This window comes from Ochotona princeps, chromosome 19, assembly GCF_030435755.1.
Source record: "Ochotona princeps isolate mOchPri1 chromosome 19, mOchPri1.hap1, whole genome shotgun sequence".
In the NCBI taxonomy this organism is placed as follows: domain Eukaryota; kingdom Metazoa; phylum Chordata; class Mammalia; order Lagomorpha; family Ochotonidae; genus Ochotona; species Ochotona princeps.
The window spans coordinates 1,459,735-1,478,906 of record NC_080850.1 but is presented as its reverse complement, the minus strand read 5'-3'; the positions used below and the strand labels follow the sequence as shown (position 1 = coordinate 1,478,906).

Here is a 19,172-nt window from a genome sequence, read left to right as displayed (position 1 = left end):
GTCTGGTTTTTCTTCTTTTTCTCCTATCCAGTTTTCTACTGATGGCTTGGGGAAAGCAGCAGAATATGGCTTATGTGCTTGGACTCCTGTGCCTATGTAGCCGACCCTGATGAAGTGCCTGGTTCCTGACTTTGGCCTGGCTCAGTTCTGGCTGTTGCAATCATTTCAGGAGGCAATCAGTGGATGGAAGACCTTTCTGTCTCTCTGGCTATGACTTTCTGTCTCTCTCCCCATAAATGACCTTCAACTAAATCTTTAGAAAAGTTCCTTGTTCACAAGAAGGAATACCACTTGGCTGGTAATTAACGAAATTAAAGAAAACATTGGCAAATTTGATTTAAACATAGACTAAAAAAAAACACCCACAGAATGTTCTAGTAGTACTTATTCTACAATTGTGAGGATAGCCTGGTGTTACAAAGAGTGTGTATATAACTCATAACATTAATCAGACACAATCATTATTATGGTATGTTGTACTGTTTTTATACTTGAGATTGTTGCAAAAATTTCTATTGTTTTACTGATTTGTTTGTTCCTACAATAGTTATGTGCTGTTTTCATTTTGTTACCATAGCTTTACAGTATACATTTTTGTTTATTACTATAGCTTTATATTTAATTACTACAGTTTTATATTTTTGCTATAAGCCCTTCCCCTTCCTAAATTTTTCCTGGCTATTTTTACATGCTTATTTCTCCTAGGTGAAATTTAGAATCATCTAGTCACATTTCCAAAATACCCCACTAAGATTTTGATAGAAACTCTACTAAAGGTGTCTATTTGAAAAGAGCTAACCAGTCATCTTCAAGAAATCTTGAGTGGCTACGACATTTTCAACTACTAGATTAGGAACTGTGTTAACTGCGCGAAAGAGGAAGTGCAGAGTTTAAACGAACGTAGAAAGCCGAACCTTAGAAGAACTGGCAGAAAATACTTGTGGTGTGGGAGTGCAGGAGCTCTTCCTAGGGCATAACACCAGAGACAGGCACCAAGAGGGCAGAGATTGAATTAACTGAAAAAGACTAAGTAAAATAGAAACACAGCTGACAAATTGAAAATTATTTTGTGACATCATGAAAGGCCAAAAACGAATACCTTTTTTCTGTGTAAAAGTGTTTTCCCTATTAAGGGTTGGAAAGGGAAAATGTTACCAAAAACCAGCAAAGGAAGAAGTAAAATCACCCACTGACCATATCAGAAAGTCTTCTGCCTCTTTAACTATTTTAATGCAAATCAAACAAGATGGTTTAACAAAAAAATCCCCAAACTTCTTAAACATAACAACAGCCCCCTTCAAGGAGGCATCTTACGTATAGGACTCTTAAAATATACCAAATTTAGTTGTAAACGTGGTCATACAATATCATTTAAGATAGCAAAGAATTAGAAATAATCTAACTTTCTGGAAGGGATAATTTGTGAAAAGAACATTTACTATGCCAAAAAAGTTCATACAGCATAAAGCTGTTATGTGAAAAATAGGTTTACTTAATTTAAAAAAAGTGAAAGGATGAAAGGAAAGGTATTGCCTAGTACACACGTTTCAAAAATTCAGGCCACAATATCACCAGCGTTTATCATGAGTGAGGTCAATCTTAGAGCTTGATTTCATTTTCTTTAAGCTTTTCTCAACTTTATACAAGCAGGTTACTCTTTTCAATAGGGAGGATTTTTTTTTTCCTGTATCATTTTCAACTTTTTAAGACAGGGAACACTTTAGAAAACTCATGACTGCCGTTGTAGGAACTAAGTAGATGACATTGTTGAGAGTACTACAAACTGGCAGAACACATCAAAGCGACAAAAGTAACACGGGTTTCAATATCAGAGCCTATAAAGTTTGCTGTTCCTTAATTTTGTGAATCTATTCGAAAGAAGTCATTCAAAATCTTGAAAAGTTACGCACGTTAAAATCCACCCTGCAGTACTACTGGTAAGAGAAGGGCAGAAGGTAAGAGAAGCAGAGTGATTATGTAGTTAGTATTGAATGCACCTGTTCTAGGACCAGAGCGAATTCTTACAAAAATACTTCCTAAGCTGTTGAGAGAAAGTCAAGATAAAGTGACTGTGTATAAATTATAATTACGAGAACAATTATGGTCATGGTTAAAATATTAGAAGGAGCCCGGGGCGTGATAGCCTATTGTCTAAATCCTTGCCTTGCTACCAATGGGATCCCATAAGGACTCCGGTTTGTGTCCTGGGTGCTCCACTTCCCTTCCAGCTCCCTGCCTGTGGCCTGGGAAGGCGGTCCAAGATGACCCAAAGCCTTGGGATCCTGCATCTGCCTGGGAGACCTGGAAGAAGCTCCTGACTACTGGCTTTGGATTGGCTCAGCTCAGTTCTGGCCATTGTGGTCACATGGGGAGTGAACCAGCATGCAAAAAGATCTGTCTTCTCTCTGTAATTCTGCCTTTTCAATAAAAATAAATGAATCTTAAAAAAATAACATTGGAAGAAAATGTACAAAACTAACCATGGATCTTAGGATGTGGGCTTGCATGATTCTGCCTCCTGTTTTCCAAGTGTAGTTCTATTGTTTTTTTCTTTTAAAACATCATGGACAGCAGGGAGACAAGGGAAATGATAAGGAGGTGGCCAGACAGAGAATATACTGGAAGGTTCCCCAGTGAGGCAGGAAGAGGACCGGCTCCAGCCGCTGACATCACCTTAGCTTGGCTGGTATGCCAGCAAGGACCCACCTGCTCTGGCCTGAGCGTTGGCATCTCCCCAGAATCCACCCAATGGGACCCAATGCCCAACACGACAGCATTAAGAAGGGGCCTTTAGGAGGCGATGAGCCCTATGGGCTGTGTTCTCACGCGTGGGAGGGGTACTTTAGTCTGTTCCATGCTGCTGTAACAGAAAGCCTGAGTGAGGCTGGGCCATCCGTGAGCAGCAGCAATCTACCAGGCTCAAGGTACTGGAGATTGGGAAGTCTAACCAGAGGGCAGGCTTCTGGTGAGAACATGGCACTGCATCAGTGCTGGGATGAGGCATCACATGGGCCTAGGGTGGAGCAAGGAGCAGCCACCCTCGCCCTTGTCATGCAACCGCCCCATGGTAACATCAGCTAGGTAGGAGGGCACAGCTGCTAGGCCTCCTGCCACATGCATACCTGTGACCAACTCTCCAACTCCTTGCTGTGTCACAATAAAAAAAAAAGCCCTTATGCCCTTCTGCCAGAGGGTGCCCGGCACTTTGGCCTTGCACCTCCTAGCCCCCAGGACTGTGATGAACCAATTCCTGCTGTTTATTACTGACCCAGTAACAGGCATTTTTGTTACAGAAGCCAAAGGGGGCCTGGACCGTATCTGAAGAGGCGGCCTGCCTGTGCCCAGCCCCATGGTTCCATGTGACTGTCATTGGGAGCTGGCTGTGGGAACACAGGGACAGGCTAGCCTGAAGCCTGTGTTCCCTGGACACCAGCTGGCTCTTTGCCTTGCGGCTCTGGAGTCTTTACAGACCCCATAGTGGTGACTTTGTCTTTTCAAACTTAGTGAATAAGGCTGTTTTATATGGTTGGATGCAAAAAAATCACTTTTTTTCCTCCTTGAAATGAAGGCATTAAAAATAATGCTCATTATAGTCAACTCAGACAGGATAATTAAAGGCAGAGCTGTCCGGGCTTAAACACAGCTTTAGACTCAAAAGATGCCGTACCTCCCCAGCCCACCCCACTTCTTCACTTACTATTTTTCCTAATTAGAGAAGTGGCCTCAGAGACAGGGGAGCTTTTGTTGTCTGATTTCCTGAGTTTCTAACATTATACTTAAAGCACCATTTTCCCCAGTTCCGGAATCAAAGGACTCGGTGCCGCTGAGGTGTATGGGCTGAGGTTTGTTGATTGCATGCAGAGGCCCTGCTCTCCGACACCAATCCAGCATCCACCAACCACACTCCAGCACCTACTGCATGCCAAGCCAGAGGTCAAGGTCTTGCTGCCATCGGCGACATCACATGACCATGAGCTGGTAGCCCCCATGCCAGCTCCAGCCAACACCTGAGACTGACCCAGCTATAGGAACTACCCACTGCTATGGCTCTGCAGTGGAAGATGTCACCCCAGACCCCAAGCCCTCTTTGCTACAGTAAGCTCCTGCTGTACCACAATAAGACACGAGTAGGTCTGGCTCTGTGGCTATACGGTGGCAAGTGTCATCGTCACGGAGTGATGCATTAAAACATAGCAAGGTTCTGAGAAATGCCTTTTTAAGATGATCCTGTAACTGTGAGCACTTATGGGTACACTGAACACCTACCTACGTGGTGTGACCTACTCCCCCACCAGGTGCTACAGGACCCACAGGTGGCACAGCTGAGGCTCCTGGGCTGCAAACAAAACAACACCCAGGAAAGATCATGAAACACAGTCAGAAGGAGGAGTGGACACACTGTTCCACAATGACAATACATAAACACACCAACCAGCAACAGTCATTGCATGACTGCCCACTGTTACAGGCTGCATGAACGCGTGTGCTGCTTTCTCTTGCAGTTGGGTATGGCCGGTGGACATGATGAGTGCAGCTTCTCAGGCATGTTCTTAAGCAGCAGGTGCATGCCGGACTGCCCCCTTCTGCTCTTGCTTCCTGCAGGCTGTGCGATAACAAGACGATAAGGACGGTGGGAGCGGTCTGAGATGACCAGGTGACAGCACGTGTTGAGACTGACAGAGACACAGAAATAGAAATTTGGTGTCCAAAACCTTGGGACACTATACCAGGGTTTGTCTTGATACCCACGAATAAAACCTTTTTCTCTTGTTTCGCTTTTGGTGGTATCTGGTCCTACACTGTTGTGGGCTGTGGAGCTGATTTACATTGCTTTAGCTGAGCACTCAGGAATCAGGCCTAAGGCAGTAGCACCTGGCCTTTGCAGACTCATTGACGTCCTATTGTCCCGTTAATGGGCTTGGGGGGAAGAGGAGATAATATGTAACAAAGAGGCTTTGGAGCAGATGGCTCCCAGCACTTCTACCAACATCATGGTCTCCGTGTGTCGGTGCTTTTCGCTTGGACATTCGCTGTGCCTACTATGCCGGCTCAGCGGAAGAATTCTAATCTGTCCAGGCATTTTCGCTATTGTGAGACTGGCTTTTTACACAATGTGAACTTGGAGGTTAATGTCAATGATAATGTCTTACAAAAGGGCCTTCTATTATTCCTACTGTTTTGGCTGTCCCCATTGACCTTATGCTAATCAAGGGACCTGTGTTTACGGTTTCATCCTTTCCTTAATCTTTAGGTTCTTCTTTGTGATACAAGATCAGGTTGTAGGATAAGAATTGTAGCAGGAATTTCTATTGTTTTTGGATAAAGCAGACGGCATGGTTGTCCTTAGAAACACCCACTTGACCATGACGTGGAAAGTCTGAGCCAGAGTTTAACTGATTCTGTATAAATAAAGCGGAGGGCTTTATTGCCGTGTCCACTATCATCAAGGAATTCTGGTGGTCCGTCTCTTTCTTTCTGCGCCTCATCCACGCACCCTTCCCGAGTTCCGAAACCCAGGCTGGAGCTGGACTCCGGCACTACACACCAGTGATAGCTGAATGAAAAGCTGTAGTAAGAACACTCAACAAGTGACACTGCCCACACTGGATGTGCTTTCGGCTCTTCACAAACACCTGCGCTGGGTAGTTACCCTCTGTCCTAGTTCACAGATGAGGAAACCAAGCCCAAGGAGGCGAACACCCTTACAATGAATTGGGGATACAGTCAGGATGTAGAATTTCTTCTGTGTTGTCCTGTGTCGGGTCCACATTCTTTTTGAGAACACACTATTCTTTCTTTTTTTTTTTGTAATCTAAATGAGGTGCTATAATGGCCAAATTCTTCCCACAAAAAATACCAACAGGATGTTTTGCTAAAGAGTCAAACATACTTTGTATAGAAATCTGAATAAGCAATCACAGCCGGGAGAATTCTAAAAGAATCAATCCCATCTAATTTTCCAAAGTATTATAAATTCTGCATAATTAAAAATGTGGCAATTGGACCTGCCTATGTGGTGGGTGCTGGATCCATCAGCCCCACTCATGCAGGGTCCGGCTTGGCCCAGGTCTCCGGTGCATATGGAGGACATGGTAGCTCACTGGGGCCTGCAGAGAACATCTGGTACCATAGCAGAGAATGGAGAACAGAACATAGGAACAACTACCTCAGCCAAACGATGACAGCAAATATCTGGGTGAATGGAGACTGTCAGCCAATGGACATTGGAATAGATTCCTTATCCATAGATTGGTGAGATCGGAGCATGTGCCACCTTGTGACCCTGGGTTGATATAGGGCAGCCTTTCCCCATCCTTCGGTGCTGGGATGGTTAGGAGGCTGTGTATGGCCTATCCCTTTATTTCCCTTCTCCCCCTAGAAATGGGAAGAAGAAATAAAAAGTCTGGAAACAAAAAGAAAAACAGCAACAACAACAAAAAAATGTGGCATTGGCACATGAATAGACAGGTCAATGTAGCCAAGTTAAAAATCTCCCCAAACACAACACTATGTCCAGCAATTTAATCTAGAATTATAGTGACATCTCAGAGTTACGGGCAAGGAGCAGATACTCAACAAACAACTGAGGCATGGAGAGTTACCTGGGAGACAAATCAGGCACCATAGCTGGTACTTTTCATATGGCAAATTCCAGCGATCCAAGACACAAAGGTCCAGAGACACCAAAGAAATCCTTCTGGAACCTCAGAGTGGTGAGAAGCTTGCTAATCCAGTAGCCAGAAGAAAAGATTAATAAAATTAAATCGATAAAAATTAGGAACATATGCATCTCTAAAAACTTCCATGTGTGAGATCCAGGAGTAATGAATAAGACATTGGGAAGAAATATACTCAACTCCATTTCCATCAGAGCTTACTTATTTCCACCACACACACAGAGCTCCTACCAGTTGCTAGCAAGCAACCCAGCAATCTCGCGGCTGTAGAAGTTACAAACATTACACAGGAAAGGAAAAGAGGCTGAGCTATTACTCAAACCAGAAAACTGCAGAGTAACACTGCCCTAAGGCACTATCTACCCATGGAAGGGCCCTGGTCTAGTATCCATCCGTAAAAGCACCAAGATGGGGGTATAGATGACCAAGCAAATAAAATGGGATACCTTGAGAACCTTTCAGTGCCAATCAAAGTTAGCAATCAGCACGAGAAATGCCTGGTTTTGAGTCTTGAGTCTGTCCTTTGATTCCAGTTACCTGCTGATGTGCACTGTGGGAGCCAAGCAGGAGGGAGACTTGGCTAAGTTCCTGCATCTTGGCTACAACCCAGCTCAACCCAGCTCAACCCAGCTCAGCTAAGCCCAGCCCAGCCAAGCCTAGCCCAGCCCAGGACAGCCCAGCCGAGCCCAGCCCAGGCCAGCCGAGCCCACCCTAGCCCAGCTGAGCCTAGCTCAGACCAGCCCAGCCCAGCCCAGCCCAGCCCAGTCCAGCCCAGCCCAGCCCAGCCCAGCCTAGCTCAGCGCAGCCCAGCCCAGCTGAGCCCAGGCCAGCCCAACCCAGCCCAGCCCAGCCCAGCCTAGCTGAGCCCAGCCCAGGCCAGCCCAGCCCAGCCCAGCCCAGCCGAGCCCAGCCCAGGCCAGCCCAGCCCAGCCCTGACTACTTCAGGCACTTGAGGAGTGAACTATTGAATGGGAGAGCCCATGCTGTCTTTCAAATAAGTAAATAAATGAAAACTTAAAAGTTTAGTAATGCTAACTGACCATGATTTGCAGAACTTGTATAGGAAATGACGGATATATGAATTATTTCTGTGGTATTATTTATAGTGGGAAGAGAGTGTATTCTATGGGTAAGTTAGAGAGATCAGGGTGTATCTATGCAGAGGTGTACTATAAAGCTAGGACAATGAAGGCTGCGTCTGGCCTAGCTGCTAGGTTGCCGGTTTGGACATTTGCACCCCATATCATAGTCCCCGAGTTCAATTCCCTGCTCCAGTTCCTGACTTCAGCATCCTGCAAATGCAGACCCTGCACGGCTATGACACAAGTAGTTGAGCTTCTGCTGCTCACGTGGGAGAACTGGATTGAGTCTGTGGCTCCCAGCTTCCATCACCTGCCTATCGCAGGCATTTGGAGGGTGAACCAGCTAATGGGAGTCTCTCTCTCTCTCTCTCTCTTAAATAAGAAAACAAATGAGGAAGCCCGTCATATATTAATAGCATATAAAGGTCTCCAGGATGTACTGTGAAGTGAAGGAACACGGCTCAGGGCAGTGTGTGCTGTGTTGATGTGGAACAGTGGGATGGAGACACGTGCACCTTGGATCTGTACAAGGACCTTGGAATAAAGCTCAAGTGTCGCTGCTCTATGGGGAAGGGAACACAGCCTACAGGCATACACCACACACTGCAACATCTTCCAGCGATGTGACAAGATCCTCTGCTAGATTTTCTCAGCCAAATCCTCCCCTTGCAAAGTGCTGGGATCCTATGTGGGTGCTGGTGTGTGTCCTGGCTGCTCTGCTTCCCATCCAGCCCCCCGCTTATGGCCTGGGAAAGCAGTAGAGGATGGCTCAAAGCCTTAGGATGCTGCACCTGTGTCGGAGACCTGGAAGAAGCTCCTGTTTCCTGGCTTTGGGATTGGCTCAGTTCTGGCTCCTGTGGCCACTTGGGGAGTGACTCAGCAGATGGAAGATCTTTCTGTCTCTTCTTCTCTCTGTAAATCAAGTTTCAATGAAAATAAGAAAATCTTAAAAAAATATTTTCTCTAGCCGCTAGGCCACGCCGCCAGGCCCAAAAAAATATTTTCTCATCCAAGAAGAACTCACTGGCTCGGCACCGGCACAGTGGCCTAGCAGCTAAAGTCATTGCCTTGAATGCACTGTGATCCCATATGGGTGTTGGTTCTAATCCTGGCAGCCCCACTTCCTATCCAGCTCCCTGCTTGTGGCCTGGGAAAGCAGTTGAGGACGGCCCAAAGCCTTGGGACCTTGCAGGCGTGTGGGAGACCCAGAAGAGGCTCCTGGCTTTGGATTAGCTCAGCTCTGGCTGTTGCGGCTGCTTGAGGAGTAAGTCAAGGATGGAGGATCTTCCTTTCTGTCTCTCCTCCTCTCTGTGTAGCTGACTAAATAAATAAATAAACAAACAAATAAATAAAAGAACTCACTGGCTGCAGCAGTTTTCCTTCCTGAGTAACGGCCACAGACAAGGTGCTGTTCCACACGCAGTGGGGAGACTGCAGCGTGCACTTGGAGGTTTGTACTGTTAATCGCAATATTTGTCCTAAAGCACTCAAGTTCCAGTTGACCATAGAATCTGCCCCATAATTTAAAATGTCAACTTTCATAAAAATGCCAGAGCAAATAGAGCAAATAGAATTCCCTCTTTAAAAAAGATTTCTCTCTGTCTTTCATAAGAGGCAAAAAGATATCTCATGCTCTTGGTTGTTAACTCCCCAAATGTCTGTGACAACTAAGGCTGGGTCAGGACGAAGCCAGGAGATGCAAACTCAGTCAAGGTCTGCCAAGTGTGTGGCAGTAGCCCAGCTACCTGCTGCCTGCCACCTGCAGAGTTTGCCTAGCGGGAAGCTGGAAGTGAGACTCCAACCCAGCTACTGATATGGGATGAAGGGTCTCAGCTGCTAGGCCAAATGCCAGCCCTTAATACGACTCTCTTTTTGTCTGTTTGTTTTAAAGATTCATCTACTTTTCATTGGAAAGCAGATTTACAGACAGAAGGAAAGACAGAGAGAAAGATATTCCATCTGCTGGTTCACTCCCAAATGGCCACAAGAACCACAACTGAGCCTATCCGAAGCCAGGAGCCAGGAGCTTCTTGCAGGTCTCTGACACAGGTGCAGGGTCCCAAGGCTTTGGGCTGTCCTCAACTGCTTCCCCAGGCCACAAGCAGGGAGCTGGATGGGAAGCACAGCAGCCAGGACACAATTCAGCTTCCAGATAGGATCCTGGTGGTTGCAAGGTGAGGATTTAGCCACTAGGCTAACACACCCTGAACCGTGGGCCATCACGCCCTGGACCTTGGGCCACAGAAATTTAAAAAGAAGAAAAAAAAATGCCTCTGACTTTTCAGGAGCTAGACTAGAGGTAAGGCTGCAGATTTGGGGCCAGGTAATTATAACATAGGATCAAGTCTTCTCATAAAAAGAGAACAAATATTGCACTCTCAAAATAAAGAAGTGTTCATGTTGGTGAACCCCTTCGTATTCTCAACTCTTACAGCACAATAACAGTTTTACATGAGGGGTCCTCAAAAAGTCCATGGCAATGTGTATTATGGAGAAATGACCTAGATTTCACTACTTTTTGCGCCAAAAGAAACTTGTATTTTAAGTTTATCTCCCATGAACTTTTCAAAGTCCCCTTACCTTAATGCATTCGGGCAATGGAGTAACAGCTGCGAAAAGTCATCAAGGGCAAGGCCAAAAGGAGGTTTGTTTGTTTGTTTGTTTGTTTGTTTGTTTTTTAATATGTGGTCCACTCCTACCCAACCCTATCTCAAGGACCAGGTAAGAAAATTCCAAATTTGAGAACTGCCAACACGAAATGAAAATGCTTATCACACAACTTCAATGAATCCAGTTCCTACACTGAAAAGCTTATAAAAGGCAACTCCGATCAAAAATTGAGCAGATGGCCACTTTTCCCCATGCTTATTAAATGTGTTAATATCCTGGGCCCCAGGCTGCTCGCTGTTGGCTGGAAACTCCTGTCCGCAGGCAGGTGGCCCACGGCTAGGCTGCGCCTGGCTCAGTGGAGGCTGCTCAGTGGCTCAGAGTGGAGCAGCAGAAGCCTGTACTGTTCGGGCAAGGCCTTTCATGTGTGTGGGCCTCCATTTCCTTGCCTGTGAAGTGAGGGAAATGGCACTCCTTGGTGGAGCTTTGAGGCTCCGATAAGATTCCAGGCTGGGATGAGGTTGGGATCAGTGGCTCTTCCCCAGCTCCCTGGATAACTGTAGGTCCTGGCACAGACATGCTGTTGCCCGCATTAAAGAAGAAAGACACACGGGATCTGAGTGGGAAGGCTGAGCTTCACATGCGTGACAGGACCGTTCTTTACTGAACATAGAACTCCTGCGGCTGCTGTCGCTCACCAACCACCTGACTGGGAGGCTCAAGCCACAGCAGTTCGTTCTCCGCTGGTTCTGGAGGCTTGGAGTCAGCAGGGCTCTGCACCTCTGATCTCCAGCTGGAGTCCTCCCAGGCCTCTGTGGGGCTTGCAGAGGGCACAGCAGTGCTCAGTCTTGCTTGGCATGCACCTCCTTCGCTCTAGTCCCTGCTGCCACCATCACTTGGCATCCCTGGGCTTGTCGTGTTTGTCCTCACACTGTTTGAGCCCTGGCTACAAGGACACTGTCATATTGCATTAAGGTCCTGCTTCACATCAGCGTGACCTCATCTCCGTGAGTTATACCCACAGCAGCACTGCTTCCAAATAAGGATACAACCCGAGGTGCTGGGCTTAGACTGGGGCTTTGGTAAATCTGATTTGGAGAGCGCAATTCAAGCTGGAACCCGGAGCATTCATTTGCCGAGCCCACCAAGGTCAGAGAGGGAGTACCTGCCCCCCTCCATCAGACACCTTCCTGATGTTTACTGGGGAGCAGAGATATTGGTTTTGGGAAGGGGCTGGGCCATGGACACTGAATGTACAGGGAGGACCAGCCCCAGCATTGACAGTCACAAGGAAGTGGGAAGACCAGGGTGGCGCTGAGCCAACCCTGGCAAATCACTCAGAGATACCTCAGTCCTTCCGAAGACAACAACACAACCTCTGGTTCTCAAGCTGGCAGCTCACGGCCATTGGCCCCATCTCGGGGGGTGATCTTTTCATCTATTGGACTGCTAACCACAAGACCAAGGAGTCACCCTGAATTGCCTCTGCTTCTGTCTCTGTAGCCAAGGTGATCTCCTCCCCTCTTTTCTTCCTGGCTGTCCTGGCCAGATGCTAGCATCTTCCTCCTGGGGCACCCCTCCCACCACACCTCAGGTGGCACAGCTCTCAATCTGTGGCTGCTTGTCTAAGCCCAGCCTGAGCCCAGCCCACGTTCCAGGCAGGAGCTAGCCCATGCGCCATGTGAAGCCATCCCCAGCAACAGATCATCGAGATGGTTTAACCTGACAAAGTCATAATCATGTGTATACAAATAGCTAAACAGAAGAGAATAGCGAAGACATATTTGAAAAGGAGACGTGACAACTCACGTTACGGAGTCCGCAATCCTATGTGTTGAAACAAACTGGTCTTGATGATCTTGAAGCAACTCCTGTGTGCCAAAAAATTTTGCAGACAACATGGAAGAAGCCAGATCGCTCAGCAAACAGTGCCAGGAGCCCCTCCATCTGAGCCTCCCCTCAACTCACACCGGAATAAGAGACAGATGGGCCAAAAAAGCTAGATGTAAAAATGAATGGAGCCTCCTATGTGTCTCCTAAAGTTTTATAACTGCAGTAAGCATGGATTACTTTCACGATTTTGTAACGGAATAAACAGTAAAAATGGAAATACAATGGAAATAATAAAAGTAGGAAAAAAAAATCAATGCAGCCTTATATAAACTAGAAGGAAACAGGGGTAAACATTGAACTGATATCAGATGGGCCTGGGCTTTTCTAAGCATAAAAGCAATGAAAGACCAACACGTTTTATTAAATTTTCCGAAGACAAATAATAAAATGAGAAAAGTATTTGCCACAAACCCAACAAAGGACTGCTGTTTTTAAGAAATTAAAAGTATCTTGCAAATCAGTGGAAGACTGGAACTCTTGGGCTTCCTGTTCCAAAGACAATCCAGAATAGGCCTGTCACTCCCCGATAACACAGAGCTGATCATTGTAAGACACAATTTTCTGAGTATGTTTGGCCAGGCAAGCCATTCACGACCCGTTCGGGATAAGGAAATCTGCCGATCAAGGTGCAGGTACACAGGCCCTTTGTCCTGAAGAAAGCATTGGCTTAAACACATCTACCACCTAGAACAGTCCTTCCGGACATCTGGGCCTCCCTCTGGAATTGATCAGAGGTAAAAGGCAAGGGCGAGCACGTTTATCACAGCCGTCGTACACCAGCAGGTACGCTCTCTGTGCTGTGCTACTTCCTTAGAAGGATGGAGAAGCCAAGCCTCGAATGTGTCCCCTTCAAGCTCCTATGCCGGAAGCTCAGTCCTCACAGTTGTATGTTCATAGTGTTTGGAGGTGGGAGAGTAACGAAGATGAGATGAGGATGTGAGGGTGGGGGGCATCTGTGGTTCTTCTAGAAGGAGACCTGAGCCAGCCGCTGGCACCGTGATGCCCTCTGTCCTGTGAGGACGTAGCACAAGGCTCTGGTCGGATGCAGCAACATGCTGTCAGGCTGTGCAGCCTCCAGAATTAAACCAACGTCTGCTCTTTGCAAACTCCCGGAACTCCAGTAGTTTGTAATCGCAGAGAATATGGACCAAGACAAGCCTGGGTCATTGTGTGACAGTGGAGGCAGAGATGTACTGGAGGCTATGAGTGGTAGGTGTCAACAGGACTGACTGATGCTCCCACTGGGCTCCCTGAAGCGTCAACACAAGTGCCTGCTGTAGGTTGAAATGCCCCAAGGATGCATGAGCTTGTTGGAGTGCCACAAACAGAACTTGTCTCCTTGGGGGATGCTTGTGAACAAACTCATTATTTTGAAAACTGATAAATAAATAGGTAAAAAAATAAAACAGCCATCCTATTCTCCCTAGCTAAGAGCTACAGTGAGGTGACTGAACAGTGATAGGGAAACATTTCGCCTTGTAGAAGTTTCCAGCCGGGGAGCTTAGCCCCGGCAGCCTAATGAGGCCCAAGGGCTCTGAGCCTGGGGCCTTTTTAGACTGCCACACATGCAAGCAACACCCAGGCAGCTTAGCCCTGGTGGCGGGGGAGCCTGGCAAGGCCCTTGGGCCACCCAGGAACACACACTGGGGGCTTAGGGGAGTGGGCTTGCCGGGGGTGTGAGGGATGACATGCGGGGCTGTGTGAGGACCTGAGGGCTCATGTCCAGGTGAGGAATGACTTCTGAGGGATTTCCATTGACAAGGCTACTGAACTTGCAGGTAAGCAAAGGGCCTGAGACTGAGCAGTTTGGAAGGGGAAAATGGGAGGACCTTTAAGGGACAGACCAAAGAACCACCATAGACCAGTATCATATACCACTCTCCAGTGCACACTAAGCTAGGGCTGGAGGCCTACCTGGCAAGGCTAGATCACAGTACCTGCCAGTGAGAGTTGAAACAGGGGATGGTGAATGTTAGGCTGGGCCATGACACTAACCAGCACATGAGATAATCAGGTCTGGGGGAAGATTCTGTGCAGGGTTATGTGGGTCCACCCCTGTAGAACTGTAATTCGCCCTGGTTTACTTAAGAGTTGGGGGTGGTGACAGGCTGAGGTAGGCATGACTATGGAACCTTCCAACACTCATGGGTCCTGGAGTTGGGAACAGGTTGGGCTGGTCCAGGTTGCAGCACCTGCAGGCACACCTAAGAATATGTTGTGGGGTGGACTGGGCCTCATACATGTGCCAGGATGCAGTGGGCATCCACTGGCATGACCTGGGCCGTGTCTGATCTGGGTCGGGGAGTGGGTCTGGTGGGGGAACTTGGGACCATAAACTCACATGGGAGAAGTTCCTGGTTCCTGTCCTCAGCCTGGCCTAGCCATGGCTATTGCTGCTTGGGGAGTGAAGCAGCAAATGAAAGACCTGCCTCTTCTTCTGTTGCTCTGTAACTGTCTTAAAAACTAATCAATAAATATACTTTTAGAAAACTCATTAAAAAAGAGAGAGAGAGAGAGAAGTGTTTCGGGTAACTGACAGAGTGACAGGATTTAAATACCATGATAGCCTAATCACACAGTGGATCTGGGCACTCATGGTCAATGGCTGGTAATGTTGCAAAAAGAACACGGACGGAGAGCGAATGGCCATCCTCTTACTAATATCCTTACCCCCAAGCCAGAGTTGCATTAAGCCTCTAGAACTACACACCAAGGCTCAGGCAGGGGAGGCAAACATGTTAAATGACATCATAGGAAGACAACTTGCAAGAGTCCAGATGGTGGGAAACTGCTGGGCAGAGACCGCTTGGTCAATTCCACCAATAAATTGTAAGGAACAGAGAACAAGAGGGGGGGCAGATGCCTGCAGGCCGAAAGAGCCTGCACAGGGTGGCGGTTTGTGGCTCTGGGGATTAAGCTTAGAATGCCATCATGCCATCCTGAGTGTGGGTTCAAGTCCCAGCGGCTTTGCTTCCAACCCAACTCCCTGTTAGAGCGCCTGGGATGGCAGCAGAGGGTAGCCCAGGTGTTGGGTTCTCTGCCACACATGCAGGCGATCAGGAAGGAGTTCCTGGTTCCCAGCTTCCATTTGCTCCAGCCCTGACTCTTGTGGCTGTTGGGGGAGTAGCAGCCAGTATATGCAAGATTCCCACCCCATCCCTGTCAGACTTTCAAATAAATAAATAAATGAATAAATTTTCAAAAATAAAACAAAGCAAAACACATCCACCAGTCTAGGGTTCTTATCTGGATCCTGATTCAAGCTGTTACAAATCCCACCATAACTGGGGAGACTTCAACAGCACCTGGCTTGTTAACAGATATGAAATATTTAACTTTAAAATTTTTATTGTAGGAAATAGTAATTTTGTAATTCTTAAAAAGTTCTTGACTTTGAATCCAGCATGGTAGCCTAGCATATAAAGTTCTTGCCTTGCATGCACCAGGATCCCAGATGGGTGTCAGTTCTAATCCCGGCTACCCAGCTTCCCATCCAGCTTCCTGCTTGTGACCTGGGAAAGCAGTGGAGGATGGCCCAAAGCTTTGGGATCCCGCACCTGCATGGAAGACCTAGAAGAAGCTCTGGGCTCTTGGCTTCGGATTGGCTCAGCTCCGGCCATTGTGGCCACTTGTGGAGTGAACCAGCGGACAGAAGATCTTTCTGTCTCTCCTCCTCTCTGTATATCTGACTTTCCAATAAAAATAAATAAATCTTTTAAAAAATATCCTTGGCTTTAATATTTATAATAATCACTTATTGGACAAAGAAAACTGATATCATGTGTTTAACTTGTTTCCCAACAACCCAGATGTTTCATAGGTGCAAAGAGAGACAACGCAAAATCGATTTGGATTTAAGAATTGTTGAAACCAGGTCATGAGTCCAGGGGTATTGTGTCGTTCTCTTTATTCTGCATAACTTTCCTGCAATGCACAAGGTTAAAGCAGACAATGCAGTGAGTGGAGCAGAGATGTGGGTGAGGCAGCAAGGACTGGGAGCTGTGACACACAGCAGGTGAACTCGGCTCGTTAGAGCCCTGCGACGCTGCAGCGGACAGGCCCTCAGCAAACCACGGCTCACTCCCTGTGGCAGTGTACCCGGTAGCTTTCCTTACCATTACCTTTCTTTGTTTTCTGTTTCCCACTACGAGTCACCCTTTATCATGATAGGAATACAGTTTTTAAAGCATTTCACTTGGAATTTGCCAGGAGGGCTCCATGCCTGTGTTCACAGCGTGTTTATTTCTGCCTTGGTCTAATCACTTCCAACAGTTGCCTGAAGAACCGTGAACCTGAGGCTTTTGCCGTGCAGAGAATCCCCAGACTTAATAAAATAAACAACCAAGAGTAGACTCAATACAGAAGCACCTTCCTGAGGCCGAGACAGAGTTACAGAGTTGCCCATGCTGCACCCCAAGGAGAAAAGAACAAAGCCCCCTCAAAAAAGAAATCATCACATTGCAAAAAAGTCAGGTCTGGCAGTGTCCATCTGGGTCAGGGGGAGCCAGGCCTAGCCCACCTGATGTGACAGTCATAGTGGACCGTGACCATCAGCCAGGACACACGTGACATCTGTGCCAGGATGTATAAGCGCTACAAGCAAGGCTCTGTCAAGGCCAAAGGTGCTCATGACCTGTTCACCACATGAACTGAAGCATCACCGGAGCGCCCCGAGGGCTGAGTGGGGACAGAGTCCACCCGATGGGATCAGACTTAAGAGCTGAGAAGCTCAGCTTTGGGCAAGGCTGTCCCACCTGGTCCAACAGGGTCACCCCCCCTGCTTTCTGCCCCACCCTGGGGATCGACTCCTCTCTTCTAGCTGACACCTGTCCCCTCAGCAAATGCACAGGCACCTTTTCTTGTTTCACACTTTAGGAAAGGTCTGGTCACCTTGCCACGTGCTGCGGCCAGGACACAGGCAGATAAAAGTAAGGCCCAGTCTTCACTGGTCTACATGTGGTCCGTAATCCGAGCCCTTCCCCCGTTCGGTGACGCTGAAGTCTTGGAAACCTGTGGATGTCTGCTTATGGCAGAATTTTCTGTTACGGAAATTAGCATGTTCCAAGTCAGCCAGCATCACTGTTGGGAGTTGCCATCTGAGGCAGGTTTTGGACTAGTACCCGCATGTGACAGTGCAGAGATGGGATTGCTGCAGCCCGGGAGCTGGGTTCCTCGGGCTCACACCTCCTGACGCCACCACCAAAGGCAAGCTCCTGAAGGGCTTCCTGCTGCTCACTGCTGGGAGTCCAGGCATGGCCACCTCCACTTGCCACCACAAGGGGCAGCAGCGGCCAAACCAGGCCCATTCCAGGCAGGCTGGGAGGGCTGGGGGAACCCGGGGCCAGGGCTCTATTCTCCCAAACCAGCCTCCTGAGCAGGCAGTGAGTGTGGTTGATCACAGGCAAGTTTACCCAGGGAAGGGCTACTCCAAGTCCTGCTTAACAGCTTGCTGAAGCTATCAAACCCATTCTGAACTGTAAACAACTTCCCTAGTGTGGAGAGACCAGGCAGCTGCCATGAGGATCTCCTGCAGAAATCCCTTCCGGGGTGCAACACTGGGCAGGGTGCTGGTGTTCCGACCACCACTTCCTGCAACAGGAGGCGGGGCAGCATGCTGACGCCCAGGGAGGCCACGGGAGATGCTGCTGAGGAAACGGCCTACAGTGCTCTGTGCTTTTCTCCGCAACAACAAGGGTGTAAACTAGGGAAGCCACACAGTGAATTATACACAAGTTCAAGAAAGAACTGAACAGGCGGGACATTTTGCATGGTAGTTAAACCACAGCCGGGGAGCCCCCTGGTCCGTGTAAGAGGGCCCAGGTTCAAGTCCTGGCTCTGCTCCCAGTTCTAGCCTCCTGCTGCCGTGCGCTCACGGAGGCAGCCCGCAATGGCTCAAGCGCAGTGGATCTCATTGCCTGCTTGTCGCAGGCACTTGGGGAACAGACTGGCAGATGGGAACTCTGTCTGAATGTCTCTTTTTCTCTGCCTCTCAAATATATAAGTAGAAACTATTTCAAAAGGCCTGAAACTGAAGACATAGACGTGCCGAATCACCCCCCAGCAATCAGGTGCGGGCTGCAAAGCAGCGTTGTGTGTGTGTGTGTGTGTGTGTGTGTGTGTGTGTGTGTGTGTGTGTGTGAGTGCTTGGCACTGCATCATTGGCTCACAGTTGGAGTGTGTTTAATCGGCTACCCCACTGGCACGCACATACTCCGGGTGCAGAGTAGAACGTGCTGAACCTTCTGGAAGCAAGGGACGGAGGGCAACGAGGAAAGCAGCCGCCTACTCAACACTTGCTCTGTGCGCGCATGGTAAACATTTCCACATAATTTGACTCATTTTATGACCAGCATTTCACAGATGACATTGAGTCTCCAGGAGGTTAAGTCAGAGGGACTTTTTTCCGCACTGCAATCAACCCCAATCCCCAACACAGGCTTTAAACAAAAGCAGCTGAGGCATTTACTCCGGTCAGTAATGAAAATTCAACATTCTTCTGTCGTTGATATAACTTATAGGGCACTTTTCATATTGATTCCTTTTATCTTTGCATTTGAGGCTAAGATAAACCTGTATGCATTTAACTTATTTCAATCATTGAAAGGAATAAAGAACGAAAGAGAAGGATCTGTATTAAATCAGGCACAATAAGAGGAAACGTTTTTAACAAAATATTATGTTAAGAGCTTCAGGTTTCTATAAATCACCCCCACTTAGCTCTGAAATCCCTCAGTGACTATTGTTGTGCTAGTCAATAGTCCCCATCCATTACAGCTGATGAAAACACAAAACGAGGCCAAATGAAAAGTTGAAAACATTTTTAACTTCATTTGGCCTCCGCATTAGTGAAACAGCAAAAACAAAACAATCCAATCCTTCCAGGATTTAACTACAAATCACCAACCAGCTCATT

General features: G+C 47.6%; 1 protein-coding gene across 1 annotated transcript in view; it reads right to left on the bottom strand.

Moving 5' to 3' along the window:
- COL23A1 (collagen type XXIII alpha 1 chain) overlaps positions 1-19,172 on the bottom strand; it is a 277,978-nt gene that overhangs the window by 151,827 nt on the left and 106,979 nt on the right. The gene's annotated exons all lie outside the window — the stretch shown is intronic.